Raw genomic sequence first — 16,702 nt, 5'->3', positions numbered from 1 at the left:
ACCCAACACTTGCACAAGTGTTAATGTGACTGCTGTGTTGAACGCTCCTCTGTTGGATAACACTGAGCATTGATAGTAAATATCTACACATGGGACCTATTTCTGAGCCTGCTTTTGCTTACACAGCAACTTGTTGTACAGAAATAGAGGTTTCAGATCAGTGATTTTCACCTGGGACAATTGGGGTCATCCTGGACAAGTGTCCCCAGTGACCAGGAGAGCACCAGGAACACCCCAAGACAGAGCTGTTCCAGACAGGATAAAATGTGGCAAACCATTCCATAAATCTGTTTTTTGCTACCACTGCTGAGGGAACAGAGGTTTTTCCATAGGAGACATTGAAATAACCAGCAAGTCCATTCACTGCTTCCACTTAAAATTAATAAGCAACCCTGCCCTCCCTTATCTAGGCTGCAATTACTCCCTAATAAGGGCAGGGAAGTCATGCCAATTTTGCCCTCTGGGCCTCACTAAGCACACAGTCTAATTCACATTATCCAGGAGCAGCCAAGCCAAAAATTTTTTAGAGGCAGAGATATTCTTATATCTGCTCTCATTAAGCAATTTCCTGTGGTATTTACTGAGTGGCCACAGTCTGCCAGCATGCCTGGCAGCCAGACCCCTCCCAGCCCCAAGTTTTTAAAGGTGGTGTACTACTACTATTACTATTACTACTATTACTATTACTACTATTATTATTATTATTATTATTTTAGTGAGTAATATTGATGGCCAAACAGCTGAGAAGTCTGGACAAGAAAGCACAACCTGACTGTTGCCAGACTTATTCCTGCTGCTGGCTCTGCAGAAGTCTGATTGAATATTGAATGCTACGCTCATTTGCCCCACTAGGAGAAAAAAATTGTAAACAAAAAAAAATTTTAAAATCTCCAATAAAAAAAAAAATTTAGAAATCTCCAAAATTTTTAGAAAATCTATGAGATTAAGAAATCTCAGTGCTAGAAAAGAATGAGAATGAGTGTCGGACTTAAGCAAACAAGCTCCTATTCCTCCTGTCATTTGCCGAGTGTACCAATCCCACCTAAGCTCTCTGGACTCCTGCAATCACCAACCCAACTTATTTCACACCTTAACCGTCATTTCTCTGCAAATTTGGATACAGCCATACTCTTGCTTGTTAGATGGAGTGGTAATATTTGACTCCAATATCACCCTCTGGAAAAAATAAAAAAAAAAGGCAGAAGTGACTTGAAACTTTCATATTTTACTGATTTCTGACATTTTACATTCTTATTGCTGTTAAAAATCAGGGGTTTTTGCTTTCCTACTGTAAGGACATCTAGTGAGGACTAAATTTCTCCTGCAATTAAACAAAGCAACTGAGAGGGTTAATTAAACATTACAGAACTCAAACTGCCAAGCATGCATTGATTGTAAGGGAGGAAACAAACAGATATCCCAAGATAAGCACAAATTGGATTGAATTAAATTTAAGTCAGGCTGGACTTGGTGACAGGCTCTGCGAGGGGATTGAATTCATAAATGCCCCATGAAAATGGGAAAATTTGAGCTGGGCTTGCAAGATAGCTCCAGTGGACTGTTTTTCACCACTACAAATTATCATAATTTTCTCCAATTTCTCTACAAAACATCCATTTTCTTTCTCTCTTACAGACTAACATCACCACTGTAGCCAGTGTGGTAATACACTCGAGTTTGCTGCCAGAAGTGGAACAGAGGACACCCTTCAGATAAGGGCTTGTTTTTGATATCCTAACAGAAAAAAGCAAAAGCATTTTCTCCACATTAAGTGGTCTTAAAGATGGGGTTTGAACCGCTCTGGAAGCATTTATATAATTGAATTATAATTTGCTTCATTTAGGCTTGTGGTCTCTTGTGCGCTGTGTCCAGTGCACAAATCAGGCATTTTGTACAATTCAATTACAGATATACTCAGGAACCTTTTAATCTCATATTAGGTTTCATAATTGATTCCTGCTGTCAGCATTCAGTCTCTGGATTTGGTGAGTCCCCTCAAATTGTATTCAAAGTCTAATGGTGAGTTATTTCAGATGTTTATAGGTTAAAATATGCATATATATATAATTAAGTGTAATATATAGATTCTAAGGACCAGATCATAATTACAAAAGTGGGCATAGTCTCTCCATGTGTGCAGAGTGGGATTATTCAACAGAGCAGCAGCAATTTGTACTCATGATAATTTATACTTGTGCTTCTTTCCTTGATATTTTGGCTCTGAGTTTTCCTTGGAAAAAGAATGTATACACACTATTGAGCTACAAGGCAAAATAGTAGAGTGTAATTGGTCCTCTCCTACTGGAAAACAGAATATTTGTATTTTTAGAAACTGGAAAAAACAGTAGTACATCTGCTAAAAAAACACGTTCAAACTCTTGCCTAAAGTAATGGAAAATGTAATGCTCTGCTGATAGAGCAGCACAGGCAATGAGCCCCTTTAAAAACTAAAACCAGGTGTTACCACTCTGGATTTTCGGAAGACTAAGCCCTTCCCATATTAGTTTACAGAGTTTGAGTGAATCATTAGAGTATTTTTCCAGAGAATCCCCATTTTCCCTGTTCTTTGGTCAGCTCAGGCAGCACGGAAGAGCTCACTTCCCACAGAAGCTTGCTCCTTTCCAAAACCATCTGAAAATCAGAGATTGTGTTAATCAAAATGTTTTTAGACAATTAGAATAGCTTCAACGACCGAAAGCAAGGCTGGGGTTTTGAATTATCTACCAATTCTTCATGGACTTGGCTGATGTGAAGGTTTTTTTGCAAAAACATTACCTTCTTATAAAAAAAGACTATTTTTAAGTTATTAAAATATCCTAAATGCATACCAAAATGTGTCACTAGCTTTGCAGTACCAAAGCTTCCCAGGGCTATTCTCCTTGTCTTCAGGTTGCAGATTCAGATTTCTGCCTACAATCATTATTATCAAGGTTGGAAAAGTCCTCTATGATCATAGAGCCCAACCATTAACCCAGTGCTGCCCCATTCACCACTAAACCACATCCCCACGTGCTACATCTATGTCTTTTGAACACCTCCCTGAGCATGACAGCCCTTTCTGTGTAGAAATGTTTTTTGGTATCCAGCCTGAACCTCCCCTGGAACAATGTGGGACCATTTCCTCCCATCTGCCTCCACACCTCGATGTGTTTTTGCAGCAAGGGGCCCAAAAATGAACACAGGATTTAAAGTGCAGCCTAATTTGCAAAAAACTCACAGGTCTTGAAGGAATCACGTTAAATTTATGCTTCTGTAAATCACATGAATATTGGATTAAACCTAACCCCAGCAGCCTCCAGGATCCATGTCCTGACCCACTTGGATCAGCTGCCATCTTTCCACAAGCTCAACACCTGGAGACATTTCTCCCTCTCTGTTTATTCCCTCACCCTAATCTCCCGCAAAAACGCAAATTTCTGAATAATAACGTTCATAATTTGTAGCAAGTGGTGGCCATCACACACTGCCCTACCCCAGTGACACAAGGCAGTAACCTCCTCTTGCAAACAGACCAGAGACTGAGATGGGGCTGTGGGGAAAACAGGCAGAAACACAGAAAATGGGGTTTGACAGAAGCAGAGACTTGTGTACAGCAAGTATCCACTTCAAAGGCCAGATTTAGTGGAATGGCTGGTACTCCTTGTCCCATTTGTTCTGTTTTAATGGTTCATGCGTGCAGTCTCAGGAAGCAGCATCCAGTTTTTCCCTGAAGGCTCTTTTAAAAACAAGCCAGGGAGAAGGAAACTTCTGAACAGCTACCTAAAGTGAACCCCCAGAGTCATCACAAGCACCAGACTAAGTTTTTCCCCTATGTACTGGGGTGGGACCATAGAAGACAAAAGCTTTCCACCTTCCACACGTGTTGTGTGTTTAAAAGAAAAAAAAAAGTAGTCTATGTTTTCAACACATGAAATTCATAATCAGACCACATGAAACAATTATAAATGCTCCTTCAGCCTAAACACACTTAAACAATGCTTTTCACAAGAGAATTAAACTGCTGTGGCTTATCACAATATAAAACCCAGTAGCTCTGGTGGGGGTCCACAGACCTGCAACAGTTTGTGATGTGCAAAAAAAGGGGGAAAAAGCCCCTCCAGCATGGGGGGCTGAACAGCTGGACATGTGCAAGCCCAACTGTGAACCTAATGGCTGACCCTGTGTTCTCCCACAGGCATTTGAGGATGTCCAAACACAAATGATGGATTTTACAAGGCCGACTGCTAAATGTCACATCCTTGGACAGCCAGGCTTAGCCTGACAAACCAACATCCCAGCCCAGGGAGGCGCAGGGTGGGACTGGCTGCAGGAGCCACATCCACTGTGGGTTTATTGGTTTGCATTGCTCAATAGCACTGACAGGGCAGTGGATTGAGAGCAGCACTGTGCCCCCTCAGCCCAGGCCAGCACAGCTGCAGATGGGGGCAGGACCCAGATTTGGGCCCCCAAATCAAGGGGATGTTGATCAAACCCTTCTGTGTGACCGTGTTCACAGGGGCTTTTGGATGAGGTAAGAGACGGAGATCTGACTCCATGTTTCAGAAGGCTTGATTTATTATTTTGTAATATATATTATGTTAAAACTACACTAAAAGAATAAAAGAAAAGGTTTCATCAGAAGGCCAGCTAAGCTAAGAATAGAAAGGAAAGAATGATAACAAAGGCTCTGTCTCGGACTCTCTGTCTGAGCCAGCTGGCCTGTGATTGGCCATTAATTATAAATATCCAACATGGGCCAATCAAAGATCCAGCTGTTGCATTCCACAGCAGCAGATAATCATTGTTTACATTTTGTTCCTGAGGCCTCTCAGCTTCTCAGGAGGAAAAAATCCTAAGGAAAGGATTTTCCATTAGAAGATGTTTGCGACACTTCTGCACGGGAGCCTGGACAAGCCCTTCACCAACCCCTTCCCACCGATGCTGCTACAATCCAACGTTCTCTTAGGAAGAAACAACAGCAGGGCAAAGAGCAAACCAAGATTTTTGCTGGGCTGACAAACCATTCTGCAGTTTTCTCAGCAGACCCATGTCAGGCTCTCCAAGGCTCCTGCCCTGCAGCCAGCGTGCAGCCTGTGCCCTTGAGGGGAGCAGGGTCTGCTCCAGGATTTTATTGCCATCAAGTGATTGTTCACTTTTGAAGTGTTTTTTGTCGCTCTAATTACAACTACCAGGGCTTTAACCAAACCAATAAAAGAACATTTTACAGCACTTTTGGGATGCTCGTGGCTCTGCCCGTGACAATCTGCTGTTACCACAGCAGTTCACACTGCTGCACTCTCATCCAGGATGGCCTCGTGTGGCTCATTTGGGAGAATTTATTCTAAATATTGATTTTGCCAAGCCAGAATGGGATTATTTCTACCCCAGTATGTCTTGATTATGAAAAACCTACTGAGTTGCTCATATCAGCAAGGATTTAGAAGTAAATGAAGAGGAGATACTTAAAGCTTATCTGGGGGTTTTGACTCAACTTCAGAGTTAGAGATATCAAGAAAAAAGTGGTTCAGGTCCCAATCCCCCAGGATCACCCCAAGACTGAGAAGTTAAGTTAGGTCCTTCCTACAGGGTAGGAAAATCTGGCTAATGGTACATGAGCCCAAGAAAAATTAAAATGAAACTTTAAAAAATCCATCTTCCACTTAACTCAGTTCTCTTATTGTACTCAAGGAGACAATTACATCAACCTATTCTTAAAAAATATTTCTTTAAAAAATTCATATTACTTAAATACACCTGCTTTCACCTTAAATTATGTGAGGTAGGGCAGGGCTCACCAAGACACCCCAAGTACATGAAAAAATAATATTGTTATGTTTTCTCAAAGAAAAATGTGAGGCAAAAATATTGTTTTCCAAAATACATATAAAATAGGATATAAAAGTGTAAGAGACAGAGCTAAAAGCACGCATTTTGTGAATTTCATTGATTTCTATATCTTGCAATCACCACAGCACAATTTCCTGCATGGTTCACAACTTTTCACAACTAGAGCAGAGAAGGACTGAGACTGAAACAACACCAGAATTCACTGTGCTTTAAAAATCCATTTTTTACTTAATCCCATGTGTAGCATCCTTATTTCTTTCTAGACATTGGGCTAAAGCTGAGCTTTTGGAAATGGATTTTAACATTACAAATTTGATGGACATAGTGAGAAACAAAGGAGAAGGGCCGGGGCAGCAGGAGGTGCAGCCCAGCCCTGCAGCACACACCTCCCAAATGAGACCCAGATGGATTTCCCTCCCTGCCCTCCACCCAGGCCCAGAGGATGGGCCAGACTGTCAGAGAACCAGAACAGTTAAACATCTTGTTCTTCCACACAATGAGACTGAGCTAAAATGTGCATGCTCAGGATAGACAGGAGTGAAACACCCACACGTGTGCCTGACAGATCTCATTATCCTCTTCTACCCTTTATGGCAGGAATGAATTTGTCAAGTGCTTTCTGTATTGCTGTGTCACACAACCAAAAATGTCAGGAAGTATTACTCACATTTATTTTTTTTTACCTGCCTCAGTAAGAGCCAGGTGAGCTACAAGCCCTCAGGGCACTTCATTTCCAGGCTCTGGATAATGATGGTCCTTAATTGAGGTTTCTGGGTGCTGTATACGTATCACTACATGTGCAAGAATTGCTAGCAAAGAAATAACAATGCATACCTTGCCTCTCCCCAAACACACACCCACACTCTACAGAAAAAATGCCAGGGCTTCAAGATAATTCTCTCCAATTACTGATCTCACAGAAAGCTTCAGCAACAGTTAAAATTACTCTGTTGTCTTTTTCTTCAGGTTCAGAAGCATCCCAGTGAGCTCTGAGTGCTTCTGCATTTCTGCATTCAGACACAGCAGCCCAGCCCATCAAACCAAGGCCAGGAGGTTTGCAGAGAAATCATTCGATGGGACTTATTTCTATTTTGCCTTTATTCCTTCCCACTACCCCTCCACAGCTGAGGTTTAAGTGCCTCATGAGCGATCTTGGGACATCCCCCGAGCTCTCTAACCTCAAATCCCATGGGCAGGTTTTGCTGAGCACTCCCATGTTAATGTATCACACAGCCAAGGAAAAAACGTGTCTGGAGAATTTCTCACTGGAAGTGAAGCAGGCACAGGCATGGATGTGCTCTGCAAATGGGAGCCAGTTGGTACCACACTGCAAAAATGTTCTGTGCTGATCAGAAAAGAGGGTCATGCCAGAGGAAATGGACCTGTGACCTCATCCATGTTTTAAAGTTGACCTGGGTATTTTCCTACCAGGAAAAAGGTACTGGTCAGAAAACATCTTCCCCTGCTAAAGATTATTAATGCTTTTTGTTCAGCAACATTAGAGACGGGAGGGGAAAAAAGCCATAAACAAAGATAAAACCAAAATTTTTATATTGCTCAAAAGAAGATAATAATAGTTACCTGAAACTGGAAGTAAATCTTGCAATCAAGTCAAAACAAAAAATACGTAAAAATATGCAGAAAAATCACTATCTATTTGAAAATGTAATTTCTTCTCTGGTTTGAAATAAAGCTCCAGGGGAGGATGAAGGTGGGACACACAGATAAAAGTCATTGCAACCTGCCAGAAACTCAGGTAACTGCTGATTGAGTGCAGCATACCGATAGGTCTCACCCCTAAATGAAGATTTCAGTGTGGTATCTGCTGCTTGCAAAGTGCTTTGTCTTACCCCAGCCCCCAAGGCTCAAGGTGTTCCCACACCGAATGGAAGAATTTCGAGATGTGTATTCACTGATTATCCACGTTCAAACCTGTGTTTGCAAGGCAAGCTAACCCAACTTGAGCATCACATTTCTGGTGCAGATGATGATGGTGCCACATTTCAGAGCAGCCAAATCAGCATCACTTGTCAAGGCCATCAAAAAACACTTGAAGAATAACCACACAAATCAAAGTCAAATACTTTTGACTGAGAACAGATTTTTAGATATTAATCTATATAAAGATCTAATCTTTCCATTCACATGGATGCCTGCTAATTGCACTACTAAAAAAGTTATAAACCTGTTAATGAGCAGCCAGATTACACATATTAGAAATAAAGTCCTCCTATTTTCTAAATTAACAGCTTCTAAAAGGAACCACAGAGATAACTGCATTAAAAAAATAATATCAAAACCAAAACCTGTCCAGAGGTTTAAAAACAAAAAAAGCTGATTTTTTTAATCATGTTGGTTTTTCCATGTATAACTCAATTAGCATGGAAACCTGTAAGAAAACCACATCCTGATGTTTGTTGGCTGCAAGAGCATAAAATCACTTATGCAGATTCCAAGGTGCTCTGGTCGGCAGAGCTGTCTGTCATTTATTTCCTAAGTGCATGGCATTCTGGCACAGCACAGGGTAGGGGGTTTTAAGACATCTGATTTATTTCAAGGGTACCTTGAAGAGTCAACTTAGCATGAAAACACATCCACATTTCATAAAGGTCATTCTAAAGTAACATCTGCTATTGATTCAGTCTGAAAACTCATAACTAATCACCATAAACAGTTACTTAAACAATCTGCTCTTCAGTAAAAATTATTCAAAAGGAGCAGTCCCTTTTCATGCGTTAAATAATTGTGTTATTCATCTTTTAATTACAGAAATATAGGGAGAAAAGGGACTCTGGTTGGAGAATTATGCTCCTGCCATCAATAGAATCAGGGCAAGCAGAGCCATCACTTCACGCTTGGAAAATTTCAGTTCAGGTGGGCAAGTCCAAGGCAAACGTGTGATGGTGACATTTCCCCAGCTCCTTTTCTAATCCTCCCAGGGAGGAGGAGAAGGAGGATTTTGGAGTCCAGATAAGTCTCTTGCTTTCCAAATTTACAGTGACCACTGTGGGACCGAGGAACATTCACAGCAGTGAAACCTTCCCGGCGAACAAAGGCGCTTTGTGCATTTGAAACATCTCCTCCTGCCCTGCAGCTGGGTGTGTGAGAGCTCCCCAAGGGGCTCTGGGAGCGAGATGTTAACCCCTGGCAGGAGCTGAGCTCAGCTGTTTCCAGCCCAGCCTGGAGTCCCCAGCAGCACCGAGCTCTGCCACTGCTCCAGGTGCGCTGCTGGGACACAGGGATGCTCCTCTGACCACACCATCATCCTTTCCAGCAAAAAATTCAGGGCTCTCTTTTGTCCCAATAGGTAAAAGCCTGAATTTTAATTTCCATTTCATTTCCAAAGTTCCTCTCTAGTTCTGCACTTCTTAAGGAAAAGGAGCGGGGGAAAGAGCTGTGATAATGTGAACAGAGATGTTTTCAGGCTGAAACTATTCAGGCCATTTAGAGCTTTCCAAATAACCCCAAACCTTTTTCGACCTGATTTTCCTCATGGCTAAGCAACAGACACACACATTAATTAAAGCACTCATTTAACCCAGGTCAGAATTAGTTGAAGGCCTTGTGGTTGCTCAGAGGAAAGAGAAAACTGGAAATCATCCTAAGCAGAGGAATTGTTCAGTCACTGGATTTCCCACTGCCTGTTGCTTCCTGGGGATAACTGCTCATCAACAGTCTGAGGCTCACACATCTTGGCTGGGTTCTGCTCTCCCCATAACAGGCCAGGTCACTGCTTTTCCCTTCAGTGAGATTGCCACATGCCCAGAGAGCCCAACTCAGCAAACTCCTCCTGCCCACAGACCTTCAGTGCCCTCCCAAAGCCAGCATGCACACAGCTCACCCTGGGCTTGGGACTTGATATTTACACAGATATTTGAGATAATTTGATCCCTTCTCCCCCAATTACAAATACCACTATATACCAGCTCCTAAAGCAGTCCAGTCTGAAATATTTGGGACTGTTTCATAGTAAGACACAGCACACCTGGATGCCTACCCATTGCATTTCCAGGGTATTACATAAAAGAGAAAAGAGGGCAGTATAGAAGCAGGACCTTCCTGCTGAGTTTATCTCACTATTAAAACACACTCCTCATGCACCTACCCAGGTATGGGCTCTCTCCCATTTTTGAAATGGCCTGACTCAAGCAGCACCCTCTCAAGAGGGAAAATCACGTATTTCTTATTTTTTAATATGGCTATACACACATATATTCTCACACATGTGCAGTACACATCATACACACCCATTCAAAGGCAATTCTATGCAAAGAGTTGTGAGAAGAAGAAACTGCATTTTAAAGGCAGAGAAATCAGTCCAGGCTAAAAAGCACTGCAACAGAGAAGGTATTTACAGCAGAAATGCGCATGGTGTCTACAAACATCAGTGAGAAGGTCAGTCTGGCACAACTGTTTATGCTCAAGAGCACAATAAACAATTGGTTTTACAAATTTTAGGTATGTGAAAGCACATTAATATGTCTGCCAGAAAGATCCCAGGGACAGCCATAAACACTGCTGGCATGATAAACTCAATTAGTTCAGTAAACAAGTCACTGATATATTCACTTAGAAGACCTTCAGTGGCACGTTATCAGGTTTTGAGTCACATATCCTACATTAACAAACAAAGATGTTTTTGCATGTAACGATTCACACCCTCCTCCTTAACCCCACAGCTATCCAGAATTCCTCTGCAGCAAATCCCATGCTCTTGGGACAACTTAATAATTAAGCCTGTGGAGCAGAGAGAGCCCAGCGCCAGCTCAGCAAGCTGAACTTCACAGGAACATTCATTTCAATGGTTATTTCCATTCCCTGCTCCCAGCAGGGCCCTGCCTTTGGCTCTCGTGGAGCTGCCCCTGGGGCTCCTGGCTGTGTGTGAGCAGCCACAGCCCCACCAGCCAGGGCTCTGGGCCTTTATTCAGCTTTATTCAACTCCTCTGAGCTTGCTGGAGTGGGGAAACACCCCATCGTGCCCAGCTCTGCTCTCCGGCCTGACTTTGCCAAGAGTTGCACTGCTGCCACATGGAAGGTGCACCACAGTTTGCTATTGCTGCTTTCAGTAATCAAAATAAAACTCTGGGAGCATAAAACTTCAATAAACACACCCTAATTCTGTCAAGTTCTCATTGACCTCAGTGATATATTTTTTTTTTAATTTTAAATACCAGCACTGCTGGTGAATTTCTCAGCAGAGCATCCTCTCTGCAGACCAGAGCAGGAGCTGCACAAGAAGCTTTGAGAGGTTTCTGTGCTGGTGGTGAAGGAGGTTGGGCATCCCTGAAACAGAACCCACACGATCAGAGCCAAAGCACACACTCCCCAAGCCACAGCTCAGTGCCAAACACAAAAATCTCCTTTTTGTGAAAACCAGAATGGAATTTTATTAGGCCTAAACTACCTGTGTGAAATGCAGCCATCAGGAAGCAGAATTTAATCCTCTCCTCCCAGCAAGTGTAATAGCTGATGTTTTCCTTGGCAAGTCAGGTCTATTTCAGAAACACATTAGGAAAACCACAGTGGGATAGAGGTGAAAAGGTGCATTTTCAGTGCAGATCCTCTGCAGCAAGGATGAAGTTCGTTTTATTAAAATGGAAAAACTCGTGCCATCTTCCACTTTTCAAGAAATTAAAAGTTTGATACAACAACAATTTTAGATTTAGTCATCCAGGAATTGTTATATTGATTGAAAATAGCCTTGGAAATTCAGACCGGGGAAGGCAAATGTTCTCCTGCTCCCAAAACACAATTTCCCTCCTGCAGGAGCCACCACGCACTGACACTCAGAGCATCTCAAATCCTGATTTACCAGAGCATGACTCACCAAGTTAATTAATTTTAACTAAAGCAAGCAATGTGCCTTCACAGCTGAAGTCAACACTAAATTCATCTCAAAGTGTCCCAGCACATCCCCACTCAAGGTGCTGCTTCCTGAGGACATTTGTGCCCCTTCCTACAGCCTCTCACTTCATGGAAAAATGGAAATTGTGCCCTCTGGGGAAAATGAATCCAAACTGGCACAGAAACCACCCCTTCCCTGAGAAAATAAACCCAGACAATGCAGCCCAGGCAGACATGGAGCTGTGTGAGTTTCTCAGCAAGGGGATGGGTTTGTGCACACACAGCCAGGGCCTGATGTCACCCAGGGCAGTTTCAGAGCTGTTTCTTATTTTTTTGCCTTTCTCAAGGCATACAATGAATATAACAACAATTAAAAAAAAAGAACAGAAATATTTTTACTCCCTGGTTTAGATGCTGGCTGCTAAAATGAATACTTGTCTCAGTTCAGGGCATGGAAAGTTTGATTTTAACAGGAATTAATCTGTTTACCACAGACTGTATGAATCAGAGTTTATTGCAGAACTGTATTCTGTGCTAGAAAAACACCACCACACATTTATCAAATTTTAACCATGATTATTGTGTTTTATTGTTTCATAAACTTTCAAAATGTCATGTCATGATCTATTTCATCTCAGACTTTCCTTTCCATCTAGAAACCATTACATATGCTCCAAGGAGAAGCCAACCCAGCTGCACATGTATGTACTGCAGGGTCTTGTTTGCAATGAAAATTATCTGCAATTGATTCTCATGGAGACCAATCTTCACAGGCATTCTGTGAAGCCAGAGCTAAATAACAAACAGTGTTTGTAAAACCCATACGTTTTCCTGCAGGCAAAAAGAAAAATAATTAAGGCTGGGGGGAAATACAATTAGTGCACTAACAGCAATTCCAAGCTAATGAAATTCTGAGACATCAGCAAAGCTCCAGAGATGCCTTGCTGTAATTTCAGATGTTGGACCTTTGTGGAAGAGCCCAGCAGCCACAAAAAACCCACCAAAATTTAGAAAAATTCTTTACTGGCATCAAAGGCAAACCACATGGTATAGAGCAGAGACAGACAAGCCAAAGGGCACTGCTGGTGCTTCTGCCTCCATAAATAGTGCTGCTGGCCCAAGGGACGTGATGAGCTCCAGAACGACAGTGGAGAGCGAGCATGAGGGGGCTGCCATGGAGATCTGACAACCCAAACTCATCCCTGCTCTCTCTCCCTGCTGCAGAGCTCTCAACTCCCAGAAATGTTTCCTTGCTTCAGTAAATGAGCCCTCACAAGCTCCAGACCCCCTCACCTACAGCAGTGGCCATGTGTGCACCAATCCTCCCTGCCAGCTTATCCCAGCACTCACATTTCCACATGGGAGTTTAATTTACAGCCCCTCTGTGCTCACCCATCCCTCCCTGCAGGCTCAAGTAATTACTCAATTAATTCATCAGTTCAAGCTCTGTGTGATAAGGGGGAGATGTCTGGGTGAGGCTGGGATCCTCTCTGAGCCCAGCTGCAAGGGTTCCACGCTCTCTGTGATGGTTTCCATGGCACAGGGGAGACACTTGGGCAACAGAGGCTCAGCCTGTGGACACCCAGGATTCCCCCAGGAGCTGCTGAACTGATCTGACCCAGCACTCAAAGGCCTCACACTGCAGGCAGAGCCTTGTTTGGCTCAGCCCAGCACCTCCAGAGGCAGGGAAGGCCATCCCCAGGCTCCTGTAATCACAACTGAGTCTTTAATTAATGAGACCTTTGGGGATGAGGGCAGGCTCTGGAGTAGGGGCTGCTCTGACCCAGCACCCAGGGGTGGCTGCAGGAGCTGCCAAAGGACAGGGCTGAGCCCCAGGAGGAGAGGAAGGCTGGAGATGCCGGTTATGGATGCTGGGCTCATCCCCAGGAGCAGAGGGAGATGGGAGATGCAGTTATGGATGCCATGGGAGGTGCAGGTTCTGGATGCTGGGCTGGCAGAGCCACCTCCCCCAGTACCACAGCCCAGCCCTGCCCACCCAGTGACCCCAAAGGTGCACAGATCAGCCCCTGCTCACTGCCAGATGGAACCTCTGCCCCTCCATCCCACCAGGGACAGCAGCCCCTGCCTCAAAGCCTTCAGTGCCAAAAGCATCCAGCACAGAAACTGGCAAAACCCATCCATGAAATGCATTAAAACTCCATTTTCATCTCCCAGAGCAGAGGCCTCTGGCAAGGGAAGGCCTCCCCATGCACACACAGGGTCAGGACTCTGCTTTAAGGGAAGAAGAAGCTGCAGGAGCCGCCTCCACCTCGCCAGACATGCCCCAGACACAAGGAGGAGAGCTCTGGGGCTGTCCTGGCCCCTCTCAAGGAGCTCGTTCATTACAGCAGACAGACTCAAAAGAATCCCCAAACCCTACATAATTGATTTTATGCATATTCTGTAGATTTTATGCATATTTCCTATCTTTCCTGGCAGCAGAGTGGATACAAAAGGAATCAGGTCCAGGATTACTTGCTGAACAGATGGGAAAAGTCTGTCCCCTGCAAGAAAGTACCACTGAATAAAATTCAAAGCAGCAATGCTAAACCCATAACATCTAGGCCAGTATTGAGCACCAAGGACTGGATCCCTGCCTCCCTCTGATCTTACAAAAACCAAACAAATGTCAAAAGCTTCCCAGCTCCTCAGCACCAAATACACCACTCCATGCTCACATCACATCTCCTTCACACCATCACTTGCAATATTTTTATCCTGATTTTTATAAAGCCTGGAGAGGTCAATATTACCTCATAAATTCTGAAACAATAGGGTTTACAAGTGCAAGAAACAATTTTTTCCCCCTTTTTAACTTTTCTTGTTGAAGAAGTTTGCTGGGATTCCTGCCAGGACCTGGTGGAAAGTTTTCACATCTGTGCTGTACAATTAAAATGTCAAAGCTGGAGATTATTTAGGGCATTAAGAGCAAATCTAAAGCAAAGACACACAATTTTAAGAGACATTTTTTGTCTGAATTATGCCAAGACTATCTCCTCATTCAGCATGAGCTGATATTTCATGTACTGTTACAACCATTACCAGGATCCAGCCAGTTTTTAAACTCTTTTAGCCACTTTGCCCCTTCCCACCCCAGATTTCTTCTTCTACCTTGAGCATCCCTCAGCATGACACACAATACCACCCAACCTGCTACAGTACCACGCCTTTGGCTTTGCTGGGTGAGAAATTTGGGTTCAGGAGGTGAATCACTGCAGGAAGTCTGAGGTCTGACACCAGCTGGAGAAACGCTCTGTGTCACTCACACTCGGGTCACAGGGACTGTGTTTCTTGAGCTCTCAGGAACAATTTTAGATCAGAGTTACTGCCACAAAACCAAGTTCAGCTGCTCAGTGCAGCAGCTTCCCACCCTCATTTTGCAGCTCTGCCCTGCAGACTTGCAGCAGGATGCTGGCAGCATCAGGACAATGCATGCAGAGCCAAAGAAAGTGAATGCTCAAGTTGGGACTGGGGGAGAGGGCTGTTTTGTGCATAGTATAATTGGGTTTTTTTAAATATATCAATCAGCCACAGGGACTCTGTGACAGTGATCATAGGGGTTCTTGAATGAGGGGAGAGACGAGAATGTTGACTCTATGTTCAGAAGGTTTGATTTATTATTTTATGATATATATATTACATTATAACTAACTAAAAAGAAATAGAAGGAAAGGTTTCCCCAGAAGACTAGCTAAGCTAAGAATAGAAAAGAATGAATAATAAAGGTTTGTGGCTCAGACAGAGAGTTTAAGTTATCAGGTCTGTGGTTGGCCATTAATTGTAAACATTCAAGATGGCCTGAACACAGACACACCTGAGGCATTCTATAGCAGCAGATAACCATTGTTTACATTTTGTTTCTGAGGCTTCAACTCCTCAGAAGAGAAAAAAACCCTAAGAAAGGATTTTTAGTGAAAAGATGTCTGCGACATGGCACCTGAGATCCCAGCAGCTCCTGGTTCCCCCATGAGCTCCAGAGGAGGGGCACTGTCAGGTCACAGCAGCAGCACCTCTGCTCCAGGGCTGGGACTCAGGGACCTGCAAGGCCAGGAGAGCCCAGAGCAGGCTGGGATCCTGCAGGAGCACTGCTCATTTTGGCTGCGTTTGTGTGAAGCAAGAGTAGGGGAGTGATGAACTCAAGCTCAAGAAATTGAAAATGTCGATGTTTGAAAAACTTCTATATTTTCAATTAGAGTTTTTATCCAGTAACTCTGGGGGGAAAACCCAAAAGAAATATCTCTTTCACACACCTTGATTTCTACCAAATGCAATCAATTTATTTCCTCCTGAAAAGCAAATCATTGCTGTTCCCACACTGGACAGGGACACAGCAGATGCTCTCCAGCCCCCCAGAAGGACAACCAGTGACAGCCAGCACCACTGCAGCTCCTTAGAGAGGATTCACAGGCTGCCTTGGCTTTGTCCCTGTGGGCATTATATCCCAAACTCTCCGGCACACGCTGCTGTAGTTCAAATAAAATCAAAATAATTTAAAAAATACACTAGTTTCTAACTGATGGGACTTGTTCAATCCCATCCTGTGTCTCATTTTGCCAGTACTTTGCCTCAGGCTGAGTAAATAATCACGAGTTTCACTCAGCCTTAGTGAGGGCCAGATTTGGACAGCATCATCCTTACCAAGAACTAGAACTAATGGCTCTGCAATTCGATAATGTGAACCAGAGTAAGGAGGAAATCATTTTGGCAGAATTGAGCAGAACTGAAACTGAAAGGTCAATCTATTTCAGGACTGGTACCACAACACTACAGAATCTACAGTTGTTGAACCACCTGCAGGAAATATGATCATCTTCTGGATGATCTGTTTGGAACATTGGGCAAATCAATGCATACATGAGCCTAATAAAAATCTCTATGTCCTAATAAAAACCTTTCAATCATAATAAAGAGAAAAGAAATCTGTTAACATTAACCAAAATAATACTGACCAGCAAAAACTAGAACTGGGACTGACTGCAACCCAAGGATTTAAAGTTAAATTCCCTTTAAGAGCTAATTTAAAATTACAACT

At 43.2% G+C, this 16,702-nt stretch overlaps 1 protein-coding gene across 1 annotated transcript in view; it reads right to left on the bottom strand.

The window, feature by feature from the left end:
• Nucleotides 1-16,702, bottom strand: part of COL23A1 (collagen type XXIII alpha 1 chain) — a 173,290-nt gene that overhangs the window by 137,015 nt on the left and 19,573 nt on the right.

Source organism: Melozone crissalis, unplaced genomic scaffold, assembly GCF_028551555.1.
Source record: "Melozone crissalis strain CALT ecotype California unplaced genomic scaffold, PUWL_Pcris_2 ptg000061l_1, whole genome shotgun sequence".
NCBI lineage: Eukaryota > Metazoa > Chordata > Aves > Passeriformes > Passerellidae > Melozone > Melozone crissalis.
Note: the sequence above shows the minus strand (reverse complement) of the source record. Positions and strands in the feature narration are given on the sequence as shown.